Source organism: Sitophilus oryzae, unplaced genomic scaffold (assembly GCF_002938485.1).
Source record: "Sitophilus oryzae breed Bouriz unplaced genomic scaffold, Soryzae_2.0 scaffold_1396_pilon_pilon, whole genome shotgun sequence".
Classification (NCBI taxonomy): domain Eukaryota; kingdom Metazoa; phylum Arthropoda; class Insecta; order Coleoptera; family Curculionidae; genus Sitophilus; species Sitophilus oryzae.
Window position 1 is genome coordinate 11529931 of NW_022146055.1, and position 22960 is coordinate 11552890.

The 22960-nt window shown below is 32.3% G+C and overlaps 1 protein-coding gene across 2 annotated transcripts in view; it reads right to left on the bottom strand.

Moving 5' to 3' along the window:
• The window catches only part of LOC115876050 (calsyntenin-1), a 495751-nt gene that overhangs the window by 67908 nt on the left and 404883 nt on the right, over positions 1–22960 (bottom strand). The window lies entirely within an intron of this gene.

Sequence of the window (22960 nt, forward strand, 5' to 3'; positions counted from 1 at the left end):
GTGGCTTTATACTATATAAATTCTTGTTTAGATTTTGCCACCTTTGTTGGCATTCGTTCAGAATAACAGATTTTAGATAAATTTGATAATCGGAAGGTTTAACCATTGTAACATCAGTTTATAACCTCGCCTTGTTAGATCATCAACCAATATTTGGATATTTTGAGTCATAGGGTCTTTAGTAAATATATCTAAGAGACTTTCTAAAACGCTCTTTGAGTCACAAACAATTAGACATTTAGAGGGGCCATTCGAGAAGGTAAGGAAAAGAAGAGCCTGCCAAAGTGCATATTGCTCTGCATAATAAATTGTGGAGATATTACTTAAGGTCCAAGAAAAAACCTTGTCCTCGGTAGCGAAAGCGCATCCGACGCCATCATTGGTTTTGGATCCATCCGTGTAGATGACGAAATCTACATTCTCTCGATTCTTTATATCGAGGAAGCTCTGCTGCCAGTGTTTATTTGAGATTTCACCTTTTTTAAATTGCGCCAGTTCGAAATTTACTACAGGCGGAGAACACTTCCAAGGAGGAATTTCACTTGACTCAAGGCGTAATAATTGAGATGGGTCTACTTCCCTAATTCTCAGATACACCCTATACCTCCCAAAAGCTGATCTACTGAAGGGGGGATGGTTTTCAGCCTCTCTCATACATATGTTATTAAAAGGATGTTGCTCCAAGGTTAATATTTTTGTCATGTAATTTGACAACCGTATTTTTCTTCGATCTTCTAAAGAGGGCATGTTTGCTTCACAATACAAACCTTCAACGGGGCTTATTGGGAATGCACCCAAACAGTACCTCAAGGCCGCATTGTGAATACTGTTTAGTATGTTTAAGCTAGATTTGCAGGCTGATCCATAGACAACACAGCCGTAATCAATTCGTGACAAAATTAGCGACTGGTATAAAGTGAGAAGCATCTTTGGTTCTGCACCCAATTTTGTGTGAGACAGAACTTTAAGAATATCTAGGGATTTCATGCATTTTTGTTTAAGTGATAATATGTGCTGTTTCCATGTATGCGTAGAGTCAAATATTATGCCAAGAAATTTTATAGTTCTAGGAGATCTAATAGGTGTTTCTTCTAAATACAGTAATGGGTCATAATGAGGTCTTCTAAGTCTACAGAAATGCATACAGTTTGTTTTCTCCTCGGAGAAAGTAAAACCAACTGATCTGACTTGTTTGCAAATTTGATTTATCGATGGCTGCATCTTACGTACGATATCACCAATTGTTTTACCTGAGCAGACAATCGCTAAGTCATCAACGTATAGAAACTTAGTTACATCACTATGTAAGTTGTCGGCTATTTCATTAATAGCCAATCCGAACAGTGTGCAACTCAGTGTAGACCCCTGTGGTACTCCGTTCTCCAAAGTCCTTTTGGTAGATAAAACATCACCGAGACGAACATAAAAAGAGCGATTTGATAAAAAGGAAGAGACAAATTCGGGTAAGTTTCCTCTCACGCCATATTTGTGCAAATTTTTTAAAACACCATATCTCCATGTCATATCATATGCCCCTTTAAGATCAAAGAAGACAGCAACCATGTGTCTTCGAAGGCTTTTTGTATGTGACGATCTAGCATTACAAGATGGTCAATTGTTGACCTGTTTTTACGAAAGCCTGACTGATAAGGTTTCAGAATATTATTACGTTCAAACCACCACATCAGACGTTTGTTAACCATTCTTTCTATAATTTTTCCAATGCAGGAGGTAAGACTAATTGGACGATAATTGTTAACCTGTGACGGATCTTTTCCAAACTTTTAACTTGGTACAATCAGCGCTTCTTTCCACTCTACTGGATATTGCTTTGTGGACCATAGGTTGTTTACCATATAGGTTCAATAAGCTGATTTTAAATTCTTCTGTTAAATGCTTGAGCATGTCATTCTTTATTAAATCGAGCCCTGGTGATGAAACCCTTGACTGTTCTATGGCAGCGTTGAGAAATTATCAATCCAATTTATATATACTATTTATTAAAGACTTCTTAATACCAATTTAATATTTTTAGAGCCATATTTTAATTCCGATTTAATAATCATAATAAATAGTATACCTATAATACCGCATGATGGAAAAAAATGGCGTTCAGTTTGCCAACAATATTTATTTGGAGTTGCATAAAAACACGATTTCGTCTTTTAGTCCAACATTTAATAGTCGGTAATATTATTTTAGCAAAAATATTAACGTAAAAATTAAATACCTTACAGATACTCCCGTACTAAGCACAGTATAAATAAGTTTTTTTGTAAATAACTTTCTTATCGTTTGCATTTTCTACCCATGATGTTTGTTGAGGGCTCTTGTTCAAGTCTAAATATTGGTGCCTGCATTCATGCCTATTACTGCCGGCGCCGCGCCGCGCCGTAGTAACGAAGATCACATTGTGATCCGATTCAATTCCCATGATTCTTTTTTACGGCTCATCGTTTAAATCTTATGGATTCGTGCTGGCCGCGATTCAATTGAACGAACCGAATTCCAAACAATGAATCGAATCTCACGATTCGTTTCTAATACTCGCTCAATATTTGCCCAACTCTAGTAAGCAAAGCAGACAGTATTAATATTTTATATCGAAAAAATGTAGCACAAAATTTAAAAATTGTCAAAATTTGCCAGAGACATAAAAGCACGCATATTATGAGAGCAGATGCGTTGCTGACTTGAACTATCATTATAACTAGGAGGTTGACTTAATACAGTTGTTTTTGTAGTAAAAAAACTATTTTATAAAATGCCATTGGAAATAGAATGCGAAGATCTGGTATTCTAGAAATAGCTAGATGTAGACACATTTTAAAATACCCCTACCAAATAAACATAAAATAATTTTCATTTATGCAAATTTTTCATCTTCAAATTATATTTTCACATTGAAAAAGTCTCGCTACGTATCTTTTACCTTAAAAACAAACACCAAACTGATAAAAATCCAGTCCTATAGTAAAAGAACGTTAAAATCAGTCCAGGGAGAGTCGTTCAAATGTTAACGACCGCTAAAAGCTTTCCATATGACATACATATACGAGTATGTAAAAATCGATAACACAATTTGTTTTTATTACTTCCCCATACGGAAAATGACCTAATAAAAATGACTTCTTTTAATAGCAAGTTAAGTATGCATTTCGTTATCTATTCAATCTTTTATCGTATAAGATACTACCCATGAAGCTTAAAAGTTGTTATTTTGGATTATTCACATAGTTATCTAAGATAACATTCAAAGGTTAAATCTTACTTTTAAAATAATTAATTATCTTCAATAATAATCACGATATTATATATTAAATCTTCAATTGTGCCGTTATTTGTAATACTTTTTTTTCAATAAATCAATTACCCACATTAAAATATTCTACTTGAATAATTGTATCATAATCTTTATGGATGTGATAAACATTTTTTCATAATTCTACAATTAGCTATATTTGGTATCAATTAAACTTTTAATTACGTAATCGAGGGCACGATTGACTAACGCCGGGGAATTTTAATTTCGCGCTGGGGATTCAAATGGTAGCTCTGCTGTAAAAAATGTCAAGTTGCCACATTTTTTTATTTATTTCCTGACATTTCCTGACATTTTGCAGATTTTCCTTTTGATACTTTAGTTTTGTATTACGGGTTTTTAGAGCAAATAAAGAGAGTTGTGATACTGTAAGCTTAAAATGTTTACTAGCAGACCTTGCAGTCGAACATTGTTCTTTTTAGAACCCCTTTTAGTGCGAAGTACCGTATGATCGAAAAAAAACTGCGTCCAGTTGGCTTGGAAATGACGATCGATGACATTTCCCATATAGTTTTACATATAAAATGACAGCGATCTTCATTTCATAGCCATCGTTGACGCCGTTTTTATTCGATCATACGGTATTACAAGATAGCACAATAGAAGTAAAAAACTCATCGCAACTTTATTAGAATATTTTGAACGGGAAAGCGGTAGTAATAGCCCTTTATGTCCCTTAAGTGCTGTTAAGAAGGTGAGTTTTCTTGATTGTAAATAATAACTATTTATAAATTTATTTTGTTATTATTTCCTAAAATATTTTGATCAAAAGACAATATGTAAAAGAGGGCAATGCTGTGCCGGTCAAGCTTAATCACGTGACTAAAAGTTTATTTGTTATGAACTTTAGTAATATTGTCCAATGAGCCAAAAAACAATTTATTATTCTAGTTTTCTTTCAAATTCTACGTATTCGAATAAATAGTAAGCACAACTAACAGCACAATTAATATTTTGTATCCAAAAAAGTAGTACAATAAGTGAAAATGCAAATTAAATTTTAATACATTATACTTGTATCTATTTTATCATTTTTAATAAATATATTTCATTATTGTTACTATAAGTATATTTTGTTTCAAGTATCATTTTCCTGTTTTTATTAATACTAGAAATAGTAGAATGTATTTTAGCGTTTTTATATAACATAAAAATAAGCATAATTAAAAATAATTGAAAACAGCTAGAATATGATACTTAAGCAGAGTTTACACTGTTTCACTTTGGATGTACAATCAAAATGAATCATTTAGATTGAATTCATCCAAATTGAACATCCTTGTTTACATATTTTCATCCAGTTCGCAGCAGTTTGGTTTGGTTTGATTTGGTTATCTATTCAATCTTTTATCGTATAAGATACTACCCATGAAACTTAAAAATTGTTATTTTGGATTTAAGTTATCTAAGATAACATTCAAAGGTTAAATCTTACTTAATTACTAATTAATTATCTTCAATGATAATCACGATATTATATATTAAATCTTCAATTATGCCGTTATTTGTAACATTTTTTTTCAATAAATCAATTACTTACAATAAAATATTCTACTTGAATAATTGTATCATAATCTTTATGGATGTGATAAACATTTTCATAATTCGACAATTAGCTATATTTGGTATCAATTAAACTTTTAATTAGGTGATCGAGGGCGCGATTTACTAACGCCCGGCTGACTAACTGGAATTTTAATTTCGCGCTAGGGATTCAAGTGGTAGCTCTGCTGTAAAAAATGTCAAGTTGCCACATTTTTTTATTTATTTCCTGACATTGGCATTCCTTTTGATACTTTAGTTTTGTATTACGGGTTTTGAGAGCAAATAAATAGAGTTGTGATACTTTAAGCTTAAAAATGTTTACTAGCAGACCTTGCAGTCGAACATTGTTCTTTTTAGAACCCCTTTTAGTGCGAAGTATTACAAGATAGCATAATAGAAGTAAAAAACTCATCGCAACTTTATTAGAATATTTTGAACGGGAAAGCGGTAGTAATGGCCCTTTATGTCCCTTAAGTGCTGTTAAGAAGGTGAGTTTTCTTGATGTAAATAATAACTATTTATATATTTATAATTAATTTATTTTTTTATTGTTTCCTAAAATATTTTGATCAAAAGACGATATGTAAAAGAGAGCAATGCTGTGCCGGTCAAGCTTAATCACGTGACTAAAAGTTTATTTGATATGAACTTTAGTAATATTATCCAATGAGCCCTTCAAATTCTTCGTATTCGCATAAATAGTAAGCACAACTAACAGCACAATTAATATTTTGTATCCAAAAAAGTAGTACAATAAGTAAAAATGTAAATTAAATTTTAATACATTATACTTGTATCTATTTTATAATTTTTAATAAATATATTAGTGTTACTATAAGAATATTTTGTTTCGAGTACTACTTCATCTTCATAACATCGGTCAGCACTTGCGTATTCTATCAGCTTCCTGTTTTTATTGATATTGACTGATGATAATCAAAGACTAAAATAACATTCTTTAAAGTATAATTAGTGGAAAAGTCAAAAGTTTGTTAACTTTTTCTACTAATTGAAAATGACTACCACTAATTTTGACGTTCTGAATGCTTACATTGAAATAAGAGGAACAATATATTTGTCCATGATCCCCTGAAACAAAAAATTCAGACGCTTATTCCAGAGGGCAGCGAAAAGGGAAACAAACTCACGTTTGTATGGGTCCCAAGCCACACTAATATACTTGGCAACACAATGGCAGATAAAGCTACTCAGCAAGCTGCTAGAAGAGATACCATTAATTTCCATTATATTAGTAAATGTGATCTTAAAGTGCTACTGCATAAAAAAAAACAAAAGAGAATGGCAGGATGAGTGGGCAGCTACACCTTCAAAGCTTTGCGCAATAAAACAGGATCCGTCAACCCCATCCTTACGTCTTGCACTAGGACGAGCGGATGAATCCAGAGTGCATCGTCAGCGTATTGGGCATACTGCGGTGACTCATGCATATCTGCTTAACAGAGAAATACCTCCAATGTGTATAGTCTGTGATGTTGAGTTGACAGTAATTCACATTATATGTGAATGTCCTCAATATACGGTAGAAAGGAATAGATTCGATATACGTGGTGAATTCGTAATAATTTAACCGAAAAAGAAAAAATTAAAAATATTTTGAAATTTATGAAAGATATTAATATATACCACTAACTGTGATACTCGTCTCTGATACTCAAATCCAACTGTAATACTGTGATGTAAATAATTACCTATTTTTCTTATTGTTTGTTTTTTGTTGTCTATTTTTTTTGTGTTTAGTTTTTTATCCTTTTGTCACTCAATTTGAAATGTATATGTCAATGTAGTTTTATAAATTTTAATTGCCCTTGTAAGACTGAATCCCCTGAGGATAGATCCCATTGAGATAGATCCCTGTAATTGCATTATTGTTAACAATAACGAGTTGTATATATGTAAACTATAATATAATAACTATAATATATATAAACTTCTACGTTAATTGAAACCACTAATTTATGCAACTAATAGCGAGGTTCTAAAAGAAGCTTTAAAATTAAGCATCATTAAAAATAATTGAAAATAGTTAGAATATGATACTTATGTTATTCATGAGTATTGCTAGAGCCCGTCCAAAGAGCCATAATATATTTCGACAGACGACATCCAAAAAATGATAGGAAATACTTAGGAATTAAAATGGCTCCTGTCGCTGTCATGTCTCCTCTCCTTGAAGAGATTTTATTTTCCTACACGTATTGTATTTATTAACTTCTACATAATTTTTGAAATTTCTTCCTATGTTCAATAAAGCACCGATTAACCTATACAAGATCGTTTAGCGGTAATCCAAAGCCTACCCGATTTCTGTCAGTGTAATCTCCCTTGAGACACAACTTAATAGACAGTCTGATTTATATGTGTGCCAGGACAAGGGTAAACACGGCTGGCCCTTTGAAGGCCACCAATCGAACGCATTTTTCATGGTGAGGACCAAGGTTGCATTGTTATCACGTGACCCTGTATCGATCCGACCTATTATTAATGTCAGTTAATGGTCTGCTATCTTTCCATCTAGGGAATAAAATTATGAGGTATAAAATTATGAAATTTCTATATGAAATAAAGGTTATTGTAAAGTTGATACCGACAAGGTTTAGTTTTGCTATCATCTTTAGCGGCAATGTGTTTTGTTTATATATAAATAATCTTCACTAGTCAAGAATTCAGAAATAGTCATGACGATATTCAAATTGTGTAAAGCGCATAATTTTTTAGAAAACATTGACTCAATACAAATTTACTAAAGGTATAATATGGGGATATTGTTCTAATTATTAAAGTTTGCATGGATGACTATTTTTGTATCTTGTTATTTTTAATAAAGCATATTAATGATTTTTTGAGTATTCCTTTAACCCTCATTAGAAGTGAAACTTGAAGAAATAAAATAATATCGTTATTTAATATAAATATATAGATAAATACGTAAATAATTTGAGAATATACGTTCGATTAAAAATAGTAAGTCAGAAATTCGATATTAACATAACATGATGTAGATATATTAATGTCAAAGATTGTCTTTTTTAGTCTTTATATATCAATTTACATAAATAATGGTAATAGTGGTCCGTCATAATGTGAGGTTTTTACATGATTTACTCTATAGCATTTGTTTTATTTGATTTTCTATCGATAAATATTAAGTTTAAATCTATAAAAATCATATAAACTAAGTACATATCTTATTTTTATCAAGTCCTTTAGAAGATCTCGCAGTTTCATCAGAATCTGCTCTTTATTGCAATTTAACTAAACTCAAATTATTCATTCTTATTTATTAGACAGAAAAACATAATCGTATTAAAAATCATTCAGTGAGAAAGCGCAAAGCTCTGATAAAAATATCAAGTCAAGAAGAAACTTATAACCAAAGGGAAAGTAGGAGTCTTAAAATCTTAGTTCTTTACATGCAAAAATACACAATTTAGGTTAAAACAACACATTTTTGAAACTAGTAATTGCCAGTTATATGGTACCTGGTTCGGGATCTCCCCTGTAGTTTTAAATTATCTATAACCTCGTAAATCACTTACCAAAAATAGTTCTCTTATTGGCAAAATTGTCATTTGTCATTTCTGATACTAACCTGAAACAAAAAATTATAATAAGTTTTCTATAATATATAAAGCATAAACAAGAAATTTATACACTACACTTGGTGCTATATTATGTATAGTTATTCTGATAATAATTGTAGAAATAGATATACTTATACTATTTCCCCACTATTTATATTTAGTTAAATGGGAAATAACTGCAATATATCAAATTTTTATATAAAAAGTGTCACGTCCAATCTAAAAATCACTGTGATTTTAGTTAATTGGAATTTTTAACTTAAAACTCAAGTAGAATTTAGAAGCCGTACTGCCAGTTGGAAAAATTCTTCAATGACAAAATTTTAATTAATTATAATATTAATAATATTTAATATTATTATATAATATTTAACTTTTTACTATACAAACAATTAATTCACTTCTATACAGCATTACTGTTGCCATTCTACTAGATGCCCGATTCCCAATTTTGGTTAAGATTAGCTGTGAAATCAAAAAATCAAAAAATATAGTCATTCTTTTTGCTTTTAAGTAGCTAAATCTAAAATGAAAATTGAAATGCTTATAACTTATGGCGAATCTGAAAAACAGTAAACATGAAACAATGATAATGTAACAATAAAATAAATAATTTAATAATTATTATAATTTATTGGTTTATACTATAGCACTCATTTTATAATTTTAACAACTGTCATTTAGACTTCTAAGCTCCATTATTTTAAAAGCTTAAAGTTAAGAGTTAAGATCCCAATATTATACCGGGTGCGTCTCAAAAGTGGCTCACCTCTACAACTTTTTATTTTATCAGATAAAAAAATGAGATTTGGTATGTTTAGTATATGACATAAATTGGGATTGCTTGAAGTATTCAATTGTTTTCTGTCACTTCCTGTTTCACTGGGAATGATTTTTAAATAGCACCTTCGATATTTCTTTACTTTATTCGATAGAAACTGACATTCTGAATAGAATGACATATCATATGTCAACTTTTGACATTTTTGCTTAAAGCAAATTTGAATTTTAAATTTCAATCTAGAGTGCCATGGGTGTGTTAAAAACTCTAATTTTTAATCAAGAAGCCTTGGGAAAAATATATTTGGTCGTCTAATATTATTCGTGCCTTGTCCTGGCCGGTTAAAAGATGCTCAAATCGTATTTTTAATCATATCTCAATTTTATCAAATGGAACGAGGGTGGCTGATTAGCATATTTGGCAAAAGCATTTCTTTACGAATAGTTTTTGAGTCAAATTGTCGTTATGAATCGCATGTTGCAATTTCAAATAATCCATACTCGAAAATGTCAAAAGTTGACATATGATATATGTCATCCTATTCAGAGTCTCATTTTCTATCGAATAAAGCAACAAAACACAGAGGGTACTAGTTAAAAATCAAAAGTTGTAGTCATTTCCGGTGAAACAGGAAGTGACAGAAAACAACTGAATGCGTCAATCAATCCTAATTTATGTCATATATTAATACACCAAATCTCGATTTTTATCTCAAAAAATAAAAAAGTTATAGGGGTAAGCCACTTTTGAGACGCACCCGGTATATAAAGGATTTTAAACTTTTTAAAATCTGTTTGAAAAATATCTGTTCCCTATAACCTTTTGGATTATGAGAATGAAATAGTATAGTTGCAGAAAAAAGTATTGGTTATATTCAGAATTCAAAAAATATTCTGAAGGAGCAGTCCTTTTTAGGTAGCATCGATCAACTGTACATCCATTTTTTAACAAAAAATGTTATCGTGGGGACTGTAATAAAAGAGAAGAAATAATTTATTGAGCAAGCCTACAATAAGATTAGTCATGAGACATGACTAAAACATAATTCCTCCCGTATTGATGAAGCCGGAAGGCAGAAACACTGAGTGTCTACGGGTAGTCATGTTTTAGTCATGTCTCATGACTAATCTTACTGTCTGGCCCAATAAATTCTTTCTTCTTTTTCATACATTTTTATTTATTATTTTCCTTGTATTAACCCATGACAGAGGGTCAGATTTACTGTAAACGTGTTCGATGTTCGAATCAGAGAGGATTACATTGTCCTCAGGGATGTTTTAACATCTCCCTACCCTCGCGGGAGTCGGGAGTAGTAACTATCCTGTCAACAGCATTGTTCCAAAATTTAAAGTTATAATTAACATTAAATCATTTAAATAGCATCAAAAACCTCCCTTTAGCTATTAAATTTAAAAAAATGGTTACACTCAAATAATTTCACCATATTGAAATTCACCCATGTCGTATATTTTATTTGCATCTAAATCTCGGGAGTAAAATAATAATTTATTTGTCATCCAGGACCAGTAACTAACAGGTTGCGCTAGAATAAAATATAAAATACAAACACCGCCAACGCACCTGGAGTGGTTTTAGATTTATTTTTGCCAGACGCAAGAGGGAGCATATATGGGAGCAGATGCGGTTCTAACTCGAACGATCATCATAACAAGGAGGTTGACTTAATACAGTTGTTTTTTGTAGTAAACAAAAAAAAATTAAGAAGTAAAAATATTCAAAATTAGTAGGTATTACGGCACTTGGGCCAGACAGACAACCGATATAGATAAACAGAAATATGATGTAAATCAACTAAGAACATGTAAAATGGACTAATAAATAAGAATAAACAAGTTTAAACCACAAGCAACCGCTTTGAAATAGAAATAAACCGGTTTAAACAAGAAAAAGCAAACCCTAAAATACTTAAAAAAGTATTTTAGGGGTTGCTTAAAATGTGTGGTTTGCTTAAAATATTTTATTAAAAAGATTAAAGTAAAAATTTCAATCAATAACATCTCGCAAAAAGCTGTTAAAAACACTGAATTATAGCAAGTCTATTTACAGGGTGTCCCACTTAAGATGGATACAAGCCAATATCTTGATTGTTTGTTGAGCGATCTTTTTCATTTTTGGCAGGAGGCTGTATGGCTATTAGACGTACATTTTGCCCAGGGTAAGAAATGGGATACCTCATAGACGTACGTTGGGGTTTGATATTTTTCGAGTAAAAAACGTAGTAAAAGAGTAAACTACCCTTAGGACAGTATTTATTTCAAATCTGATAAATTATATTGAATCATCCTTGCCTAAGATACTTAAGTTCCAATTTTGATAAATATTGATACAGGGTGGGTCATTAAAATAAGACATTTTTATTTTTATTATTATTTTTTTACAATAGTACTTACGACGCCACTGGACATGGGCGCCGGACAGGGGGGGCAAGAGGGGGCATTTGCCCCCCCCCTGCATCACTGAAACAATAAAAATAAAAGCTATATCTTCTTACATCCATCTGTAAAAAAATAATCATTATTATGAAATTGTTAGGTGTTACCTGTAAAATAATAAAAAATGTAATTATTGGGAAAACTGGAAATCGTCCGATTTTCACCAAAATTGGTATACACACTATTTTGAGGTCGTAGATTACGAATCTACTTTTTTCTTGGCGGTCTCTTACCGTTTTTCAGAAAAACGGAAAATTATTTCAACATTGAATTTTTCTTTATTTCGGCCCTATAAAGTAATAATTTCACTATATTTTCATTATATTATAGTTATCTAAAAGCCACACTTGATTGGGGATAGAAAAGTGTCCAACATTTTACTGAAAAACACTTTTCTTAACAAAATAGCAAAGAAAATTGAGACCAGATGGAAGTTTGACATTTGATATATCCTTCTTTCTCTCTCCTATGTAATAAGAGAGACAAATATATTCTAGACCTAATCTAGAAATTTGAAAATTTACAACGTTGCCATATCTTCTATTTTTTCGGGTGATTAGGGATTTTAAATAAATTACCTATTATGAGATCGACAATAATTAAATATACACCTATATCCACAAAATTACGCGGAAGAGTTTTGATTGCATTGGTTTTAACTTCTTTGCGGAGGGGGTTAATCTTTTTTTAGTTAATCTAATAATATAACAACAAAAGATTAACACCCTCTGCATGGAAGTTGTAACCAATGCAATCAAAACTCTTTCGTGCAACTTCGTGGGTATAAATAGTCAGATCTCGTTGGTAAAATAGCAGTTATGGGAAGGAGCCGTTCTTCTGGCGACCGCCTTTCGTAATTCCAGAATGAGCGAAAAAAACACGCTAAATTTAGGTTTAGCATTGGCAACGTTGCTTTAAATGCCAGAAACACATAAACTTACTTCGGGTTTCTCTTATTACCGATTCTGAACCGTCCTAGAACTGTGATGCGTATGCGCAGAAGGAAATATGAAGACATTATTTCATTTGCGCATGCGCTGCAGAGTTCTTGGACGGTTCAGAATCGGTAATAACAAGAACCCGAACAAAGCTATAATCTAACATTTTCAGATTGTTTACAAATTTATTTTTAGCAAATTTTCCTCTATTATGCATAGAATTGGTTAAAAAGTAACAGAATATAGCAAAAACATTATTAATTATTGAATACCTAACAAAATGTGTGCTAGAAAAAACCTTAAAAAAATATGAGAAATTAAGAAAAATTCGGATATTGAAATTATTTTCCGTTTTCTCTGAAAACGGAAGAGACCGCCAAGAAAAAAGTTCAGATTCGTAATCTACGACTTCAAAATAGGGTGTATACCAATTTTGGTGAAAATCGGACGATTTCCAGTTTTCCCAATAATTACCAAAAATGTCAATTTTTTATTCATTTTTACCTTGCCCCCCCCTAAATTTCATTCTTCCGGCGCCTATGCCACTGGATAAACAACTGATTTATTATCAATAACCAATTATAACCAATTATCAATTAATAATCGTCTTTTTTTATGGTGGTTTGGTCGAAGATGTTGACTTTTCGTTCGTTCTAGTTTTATAAATCTTTTTTTAGAGCATATGCTGTGTCGTATTCGCTTGCTGGAATGACATAGTGCGTGGTTATATGTTTCTTTTTAAAAACGCGTGTAGGATTTTTGTTGAACTTTTGAACTGTTATTTCTAAGTTTTGGTAATTTGTATATCTTATTTAAAATGGGATGCAAATGTGTTTATTTATAAGGAAAAAAAAGATATTTATACTATAAAAAATTAATTTATTTAAAAAAATTTAATTAAAAATGTGACAAAATAGTTATCTTTCGATTGGTTCTATCGGACTTTTTCGACTATATAAATCTTTATTTGTAAACTTTAATACATCAAATATTTTCAATCTAATAAATCATTTAATGATGTAAATAAGAGGAAATTTCTCACATGGGTGGTCAAATTCTATAGTTTTCATTATATCAAACAGCCTCTGAGAAATGTTTTCAACTCAAAATGCCTTTAATTATGTTTGACTACATCATTAAAAAGGGTGTTCAAATACATCAATGTGATATTTGTCTAAAATTTGCAAAAAAATCCGAATCTCTGGATAACTCGAAATTATTTACCCATTTAAAAGCCTTTGATCATGAAAGTGGAAAAATTTGTTCATTTTATTTACAGGCTGGAAAAATTATTTAAATTAAATTTTGATGAGTTTTGCACTGAAGAAAACGTTCAGAGGCTGTTTGATATAATGAAAACTATAGAATTTGACCACCCATGTGAGAAATTTCCTCTTATTTACATCATTAAATTATTTATTAGATTGAAAATATTTTATTCATTAAAGTTTACAAAAAATAAAGATTTATATAGTTGAAAAAAGTCCGATAGAACCAATAGAAATGTAACTATTTTGTCACATCTTTAATTAAATTTTGTTAAATAAATTAATTTTTTATACTATAAATATCTTTTTTTTCCTAATCACCTACGAGCTGATATAATATGACGAACAATCTATTAAATTACTGCGAGATTATACAGAAAAGTCCACAGACTTCGAGACATAGGAAAATCAAGTCCATTTAGCGTGTGTCCAAATTTTGTTTTCAAAAATGACAGTTTTGTTTAGACTGACGTTTAATTTCACCTGACTTCTCGGTGAATGATTTCTTTTTATGGGGGTACATAAAATCTAAAATTTACGGCCATGAAGAAATTCAAAACTTCGAGCAGTTAAGGCAGAAAATATATAATCACAAGATTAAACGAACTTACCTGAAGTGAAGTTCAATCTTGATTATATGAAGGTCTCGTCGAAATAAATAAGTACAATGTAGTTCCCTTTTCTCCGTGCGGCGACCACACATTTTAAAGCCTAAACAAATTCCCCTCGCTCAACATGCCCCTCGCTCTCCTGCTTCCTTACCATATTACACGCTCTTGCATCACCTCTTACTCAGTCAATTTAAAGATACTTATTATGTTGTTGTAAAATGAGGTTGAGGGCGGGAGGGAACTTATTTACTTCGACGAGACCTTCAAATAATCAAGATTGAACTTCACTTCAGGTAAGTTCGTTTAATCTTGTGATTATATACGGTCTCGTCTTCGTAAATAAGAACAGTGTAGATATTTAAAGCAATAACAACAACATAATCTTTTCTCCCATTTCTATATTGAAAATATATAAAGATTAATTTCTCCGCAAAACTATTCTCATTATTCATCAAGGGTCTATTGTAAACAATAGCGAACATTCTAGAATTTTTAGACCAACCAGCAGCGAGTCTGATGTATCAAAATTTTAATCCTTTCCTGGCAAATGCTGAAGTTGCAGCATACCGTGTACTATGAACGGTAGAATGATCCGTATCAATCCCACTCTTATTTAGGACAATTTTAATCCAGCGCCCCAAGGTTTGAGTGGATGTTTTCTTATGCGGTTTCTTGATTGTTACGAAAACAGAAGTTATACTTCCTCTAATGCTCTCTGTTCGTTTTAGATACTCTACTAACGTGCTAGCTACGCATAAATTAGCGTCTTTCTTGAAATAAGGTAAGCGTAAAAAGGGTTGCGGCTTATTTCTACCGAATGTTTTTAATCTTGCGCTAATTTTTATATGTATTTCCCCTAACTTCCGAAAAATTTCCCTTATATCAATAAGCGATAGTGTTTGTAAACGTTGACCCGATGCTAAGGCCAGTAATGTCACTAATTTATGCGTAAGCCCCTCCAAGGTTAACTCATAATTATTTTTTATTTTTAAATAATTAAGTACTACGTACGTAGGATCCCAGGTATTTTCGGACTTGGGCTTATTAGGTCTCAACATATATATTCCCTTAAAAAACCTTTGCATACGAAAATCTTGTAAGAGGTCTGGGCCCGCTATCTGTGCTATGGCTGCTCTATAAGAACTTAATGAGCTAAAAGATGCGCCTTCGTTAAAGAGTTGAGTCAAAATATTAGAACGTTGGAACCCGAAACCGAGAAGGGATCTAAGTTCTTAACGCTACAAAATTCCCACCATTATTTAAGCCCTGAGTTAGACTGTTTTAAGGTGTTACTTGTTATTGAAGACATGCAAATTTCCAGCGCTTCTTCTGGAACATTCCCTAAGAGCAAGGCTTGCCTGATAGCCGGACCTCCCGTCAGAGAAAGATGTTGGCTAACGGGTGGGGAGATCCGCTAAAAGAAGTAAATATTTATTAATTTAAAAAAATAATCGGCTCATCTATTAACATCGCCCTTAAAACCGAATACCAAGGTTGCGAAACCCAGTTGGGTACAACCATTATACCTTCTGCCTGATCAGAAATAATTTTTTTTCTTTTTGCAGAGCCTTTGGGACCATTGAAAATGGAGGGAAAGCAAAAAATAAAATGTTTCCCAGTTTGTTGTAAAGGCATCAATGGCGTACATATCTGGGTCCCTGTGCCACGATATGTATTTCTTGCATTTAGCATTTATATGCGTAGCAAACAAATCTATTTCCGGTAAACCCCACTTATAGTGACCAATTTCCCAAATGCCCAGCTCGCTAAACTCCATTCTGTCTCGACCTTAAATTCCCTGGAAGCCCTGTCAGCTTCCTTATTCTCTTGAGATCTAATATAAGAGGCTACGATAAATAATCTCCTTTCCTCACACCATTGCCAAATTATTCGAGGGATATTGTTTAACTTGGAAATTGAACACATTATGTTCTATGTAATATAGGTATATGCCAGTGCAGTAACACTACTGCACTGGCATATAGGGTAGACAACACTGTCTACCTTGCACAAGCTAGAAACGTTAGATAAGTCATTAGCAAAGCCTTTCAAGCCAAAATAAACAGCTTGTAACTCCCTAAAATTTATGTGTTCTTCTCATTCGTAGGTAGGCCAGAGACCTTGAGAACTTATGTTATTGCAACAAACACCCCATCCAATATCTGATGCGTCAGAGAATATTTCCATAGAGTATTTACTATATGATAATAAGTTTTTGCTAATAGGTATGTTTCGAATCCACCAATCGGTATCAACACATAACTTCTTAGAAATTTTCATAGTTCCGTTATAATTTCCTTTATTACTCTTTAACGCTAAATTTTTTTCTCTCTCGAAACAATTTGGTATATAAATAACCGTACTTATGGCTGGACATATGGATATCAACTTCCCTGTTAGCCTTACAAACTCCCTTGTAGTGCATTTCTTCCATCTTAAAAACTTTTTTAAATGCAAAATTATTTTTGTGATTTTTTCCTCTTGAACAGAAATAGTCATATCCATAGAGTTTAATTTAAACCCCAAAAACGTCACAATTTTTTGTGGAGATAATACTCTTTTTATAGTTTACAATAAACCCCATATTCGAGTAGTCCAATTGTTTCTAATACATTTGCTAAACATGCATCATAAGAATCTCCTAGTAATTAAAAATCATCTAAATAAACAACTGAAACGTGAATATCTCTGTAATAAACTGATTTTTACATGGCTGTGCCTTAGAAATAGCCCCTATACTAAGCAATCTCCGAACGTTGCCCTCAATTGTCTTATGTTGTTGCACCGACCATTTATGTCTACCTGAGATTATGTTATGTGATGGTCTCGTCACAAACGGAATTTTAAAACCTTGCAACCATGCCATAATACATCTATTATCCCTATACATCTTCCCTGAGAACGCGACCTTACGCCGAAGTGTTGTATTCGGTTCCAGGTCCGCCTTTGACGTGGGCGGTTGTAGGAAGTTTCTCGAACATGAGTCTGTCCCGTTTCCCTCCCTGCTGATGTTGAGGCAGACTTTTGAAGTTTAAATGCGGCGTGGACCGAGATCTGGCTGCATTTGATACGATTCTTCCTGGAGTACTTCTGACAGTCTTTAACTGACTGGATGACAGTTAAAGGCGGACAACTCTTTGCCCGCCTTTAATCTTCCTTCCAAATCCTCACCAAATAACCAGGTATCCAAAGGGGATTCCGTTAGAGTGGTTTTCCAATTTTTATTTAAATCGAAAGACACTAGTTCCCTCCTCGATATTGACTTGGAATGGATAACACCAGTTATAAAACGTTCTGTGTCGTTTAGGGTCTCTATATAATGCTTTATATTCCTTTCTCCCCCCTTTCCCTTTTCCTCTAAAATTTTTGCCATTACTTGGCCTATAGCCGACAAACTGGCTGCTAATCTTGATTGAATTTTAGCCAATTTCATCTCTGCACTCCACATTATCATGTATGGCCTGTTTCCCCATTAAATTTAACTGTGGTGGTCCTAAAGAGGTGGCATTCTCTGGAGAGGGGTACTTTTCCATTAATAGGTTAAGAACGGGTTCTTCAAGGCCGGTTTTTGCGATGTGTATGTATCTTTCTGCAATTTCCGGTTCAATCGGTGGTGTCGTGGTATTTTTCCCGTCTACCTTATCTCCTAAAACCGCTAATAAACCTTCCTAGAAAGGTTTAGGTAGGCTCTTTCCAATACCTTTTTCAATAAGTGTACTAGCGCTTTCACCTATAAGAAAATATCATGATATAAACACATATTGGGGCTAACTCATGCTTAAGGAGTTTATAAATCTTATACAGCTAGCTTAGCAAACGTCACCCATAAGGACAACCACCAACGTGCCCTTATGGGACTACCAACTTTGAAAATAAAAAGCAAGACAGCCATGCGATAAGTATTCACAATAATACATATATACCAAGCTAGAGTAACCACCAACGTACTCTGCTGTATTAATGTAATAAGTGGGAAAAAACTAGGTAATATAAGCATTCACTGAGGTATTCGCCAACAATACCTACACACCAAGCTAGAGTAACCACCACTGTACTCCGCTACAATTAACGTGAATAAATTTAATGTCCTATAAACCAAGCTAGAGTAACCACCAACGTACTCTGCCATATTATTGTAGTAAGACAGCCATGCGATAAATATTCACCAATAATACATATACCAAGCTAGAGTAACCACCAACGTACTCTGCTGTATTACTGTAAAAAGTGGGAAAACTAGATAATATAAGCATTCACTGAGGTATTCACCAACAATACATACCCACCAAGCTAGAGTAAATCCACCACTGTACCTCGCTACAATTAACGTGAATAAATTTAATGTCCTATAAACCAAGCTAGAGTAACAACCAACGTACCTCTCAGCTGTATTACTGTAAAAAGTGGGAAAAACTAGATAATATAAGCATTCACTGAGTGTATTCACCAACAATACTCTACCCACCAAGCTAGAGTAACCACCACTGTACCTTCACAATTAACGTGAATAAATTTAATGTCCTATAAACCAAGCTAGAGTAACCAGACCAACGTAATCTGCCATATTAGTATAATAAGACAGCCATGCGATAAGTATTCATCAATAATTCATATATGCTAAGCTAGAGTAACCACCCAACGTACTCTGCTGGGTATTAATGTAATAAGTGGGAAAACCTAGTAATATAAGCATTCACTGAGGTATTTACACCAACAATACCTACACATCAAGCTAGAGTAACCACCACTGTACTCCGCTACAATTAACGTGAATAAATTTAATGTCCTATAAACCAAGCTAGAGTAACCACCAACGTACTCTGCCATATTAGTGTAATATAAGCATAAGTGGAAAAATCTAGATAATATAAGCATTCACTAAGGTATTCACCCACAATACCTATATACCCAAGCTTAGAAGAAATTTCCCCCTACTATTCAGGTATTGTATATGTATATGTTATATGTTTATTTACCTTTATTTCTAACATCTCAAACACTGCTTCTAATCTCGTCCTCAGAATCTTGCGAATAATCACTACTATTCGCCTGCCTCTCAAAACTTGTTACACTTTCCTCTTCCAAACTTGTCACTAATCTTTTTCTTTTACGCATGTTTTTATTTTCTAATAACTTTAATCGCTTATCCATCCGTTTAAGATAATCTAAAACACTCCGCTCTACGGAGCTGACAAAAAGCCGCACACAAAAAAAGACTGACTGACTAAATAAGAAATGATGCAAGGGCATGTAATGAGGTAAGGGAGCAGGGAAGCGAGGGGCATGTTGAAATTTGTTTGTTTAGGCTTTAAAATGTGTGGTCGCCGCACGGAGAAAAGGGAACTACATTGTACTTATTTATGGAGACGAGACCTATATAATGCCTTTGACACTGTCACCCCTGATATGTTATCCAATGTGAGGAGGGGATTTTATGATCGTTTGGGTTATTGTTTAATGCAAGAGGGAGACACTTTTGAACAATTTTTGTAATTTTTTAAATTTCATTATCCTGTTTTTTTACCGTTTACCCATTACTTACCTTGACGAACATGGGAAAACGAAGGTCCTTTTCGGGACCACAAATATTTTGATTGAGAAAATTGGTAACTTTTTTTTGGATTAAAAAACAGAAGTTGTTAATATAATACCAATTTAAAAGTGTTTTAGTAATTTTAATACACACTATGATATAAAATTTATTATTATTATAATGTACATTATTAATACTATTGTTCATTCGAAATGGCATTAAGGCCCAATTGCAACAATGATTTAAATTTTTCTAAAGATAAGTAGAGCTTAGAATGAGCTGTAGGCTTATATTTACTTTTAATATTCACCTAAGGGTGAGGGAATTTGACTGATACTATTTTTTGAATTTGAATTGTTTTTTAATGATATTAACAATTTTAGTTCAATTTTTAATAAAATTTATTTAATATTAATAGAAATCCAAGAGATTTGAAACCTCTTTTAGCGATTTATAACATTCTCAAATGAATTACAGGTGCCCTTATTTTCTATGAAAATCACACAGCTTTTTTCATAGTCGCAGTTGCTATAGCTATAAAAAACTAATTATTTAAGATGTGAAAATTGCGACACACGCTAAATGGACTTGAATTTTCGTAAGTCTCGAAGTCTTTGGACCTCGATAACATATTGGTGCAGATTATTTTCACCCAAACAAATAATAACCCAAACTATACATTGATGCGGATTGCCTATGAACTCTTTCTGAAGGTCACAGAAACCTGAACGCGTAATTCGGTGTTCTTTCGTATCTGTTGTAGTTAATTTGTGGTTATAGCAATACTTGAGTTTCGTTGAAAAAGTTTTCTATATTTAGTATACAAACAAATAATACTTTATTACTATGTTGACTGATCGACACTGCGTTCCTTTTCTACACGACTTAAGAACCAAAATAAGTACTAAAGCAATTAAAGACTCCCTAATCTCGTTAATTTAATTATATCATTAAGGTGATTAGTAAAAGCGAGCAAACATTTGAGCAGGAGACTAAAGTTATTTCTAAATTTCACTTTAAGGGATTCATTTACATTGCAACTTTGTAAATATAGATGTTAATAGAAATTACATTTTCACATATATACCTAAGTTTCAGAGAGTTGTACTCGATTATATGTATGTATAATACAAAGTTTCTTGTATTATGAACAAGCTGTCTACTAAAAAACAGCAAAATTAAAAAATATTGTCATAATGTAAACAAAGAAAAATTTCTATATGTGAATAAATTTATTATTTTTATTTTATTATTGGCTTATAATAATAAATTAAGAGTTTTTATTTAAAAAGGAAAATTTTTTATTTTAACATTTTATGCTGTTGTAGCTTCATCTAATTATTTAACTTTGTAAACAGCTCTCTTCGCAATTCAAACAATATCTACGACATTATAAAAAAGGTAATTAAAATGTTCGCCATTGTAAAATATACAAATTTTCAACTTGAATTAAGTATTATTTTATGGTACGCTCTGGGATAGTAAACATATCCAATTATTATAATAATTAGCATGCTCATTTCCAGCTCTTGTTAGAAGTTTCTCACTTTCTTTAGGAAAAGTTATCGTTACTCACACGTATTGTAGTTAATTGTAAGATAAAATCATATAAAATAGCGCTAATGTCATGCTATAACGTGAATTTATCAAGCAGTGTCTTAAGTCTTTTTACTTGGAATACTTATTACCTCTTCTGTATATTTGACTCGAATCTATTTTCCATGATTCCTTTATTCAATCCACTAGAATTTATTCTATGTACTTTTATCTAGCAAATTAAATACATCGATCACAATACACCAAAATACAGTTTTTATAGTGTCACCAACGGATCTGAAGCTACAGGGTATCGGCAGGGGAACGCAGTTGTAAACAAAACACGCCCAATTTCATTCATAATAGGCATGGGCGTACGGTGTTTTATGAAAATAATGTGTATCATAAATATAATATTCAGATTAATATTTTTTTTTTCAAAAAACTTTATGCTGTTTGAATCGTTACTGTTGAGTTAGCAGATAAACACTAAAAGCTTTTATTAAAGCTCCCTTAAATATTTTGAATCATTTTATTATTATGTGTTATTATTATTTGTATATTTTGCTATTATTTTATTATTATGGGGGTTGGAACCTTTGGTGTTACACAGCAAAATAAAACACTAATTCAGCACAATACACCAAAACACTTTTAGAAAAAAAACACTTTTCTACTTTTACACTGGACGCACGTTTCGCTAACCATGTTAGCGTCATCAGCAGATGATCAAGACTGAGTCTTGAGGTATATTTATTTATATATCTGTACTAACTATATTTTTTTCTATAATACATAATTTTAGATATAACTATTTCCAGCAAAAAAAAATCTTGAAAATAGTTAACTTTGGAAGCGCAAACAAAACATAATTTTACTCACGAGTAGATCCAATATTGCCTATTGCCAATATTGGTATCGCTCCCCAAGCACTTTTTAAGGGTTAGTCATTGTCTACCCATGTTTCATCCAAATAGATAATACTTCGCGATATATTCGAATTTTGCGTATATATTTATATCTCTCTCTGCAATATAATGGGCCGCTCCATTAATATTTATCTGTTATTTTAACATTTACGCCAAAAAAATCCATTTGATTTTAATAACCCCCTAAGCGTTTCCCTGCCAAAGGAAAATTCGATTCTTCCTGCAATTTTTGCAAAAGCTTTCTAATTGTGAGGACAACTTTGAATTTGAGATAAAATCTATTTACAAATTCCTGACCATTTGGAAATCAAAGTCGTCGAGCTTTTCAACAGCAGTCTTACGTGGCCGTTTCTTTCCAGGGCTGGATATCATTTTATCGGGGTTAGTTTCCTGCCTTTCCTTTATCTTCTGTGTGAATTTTTTTCTAGCCGATACGCTAACT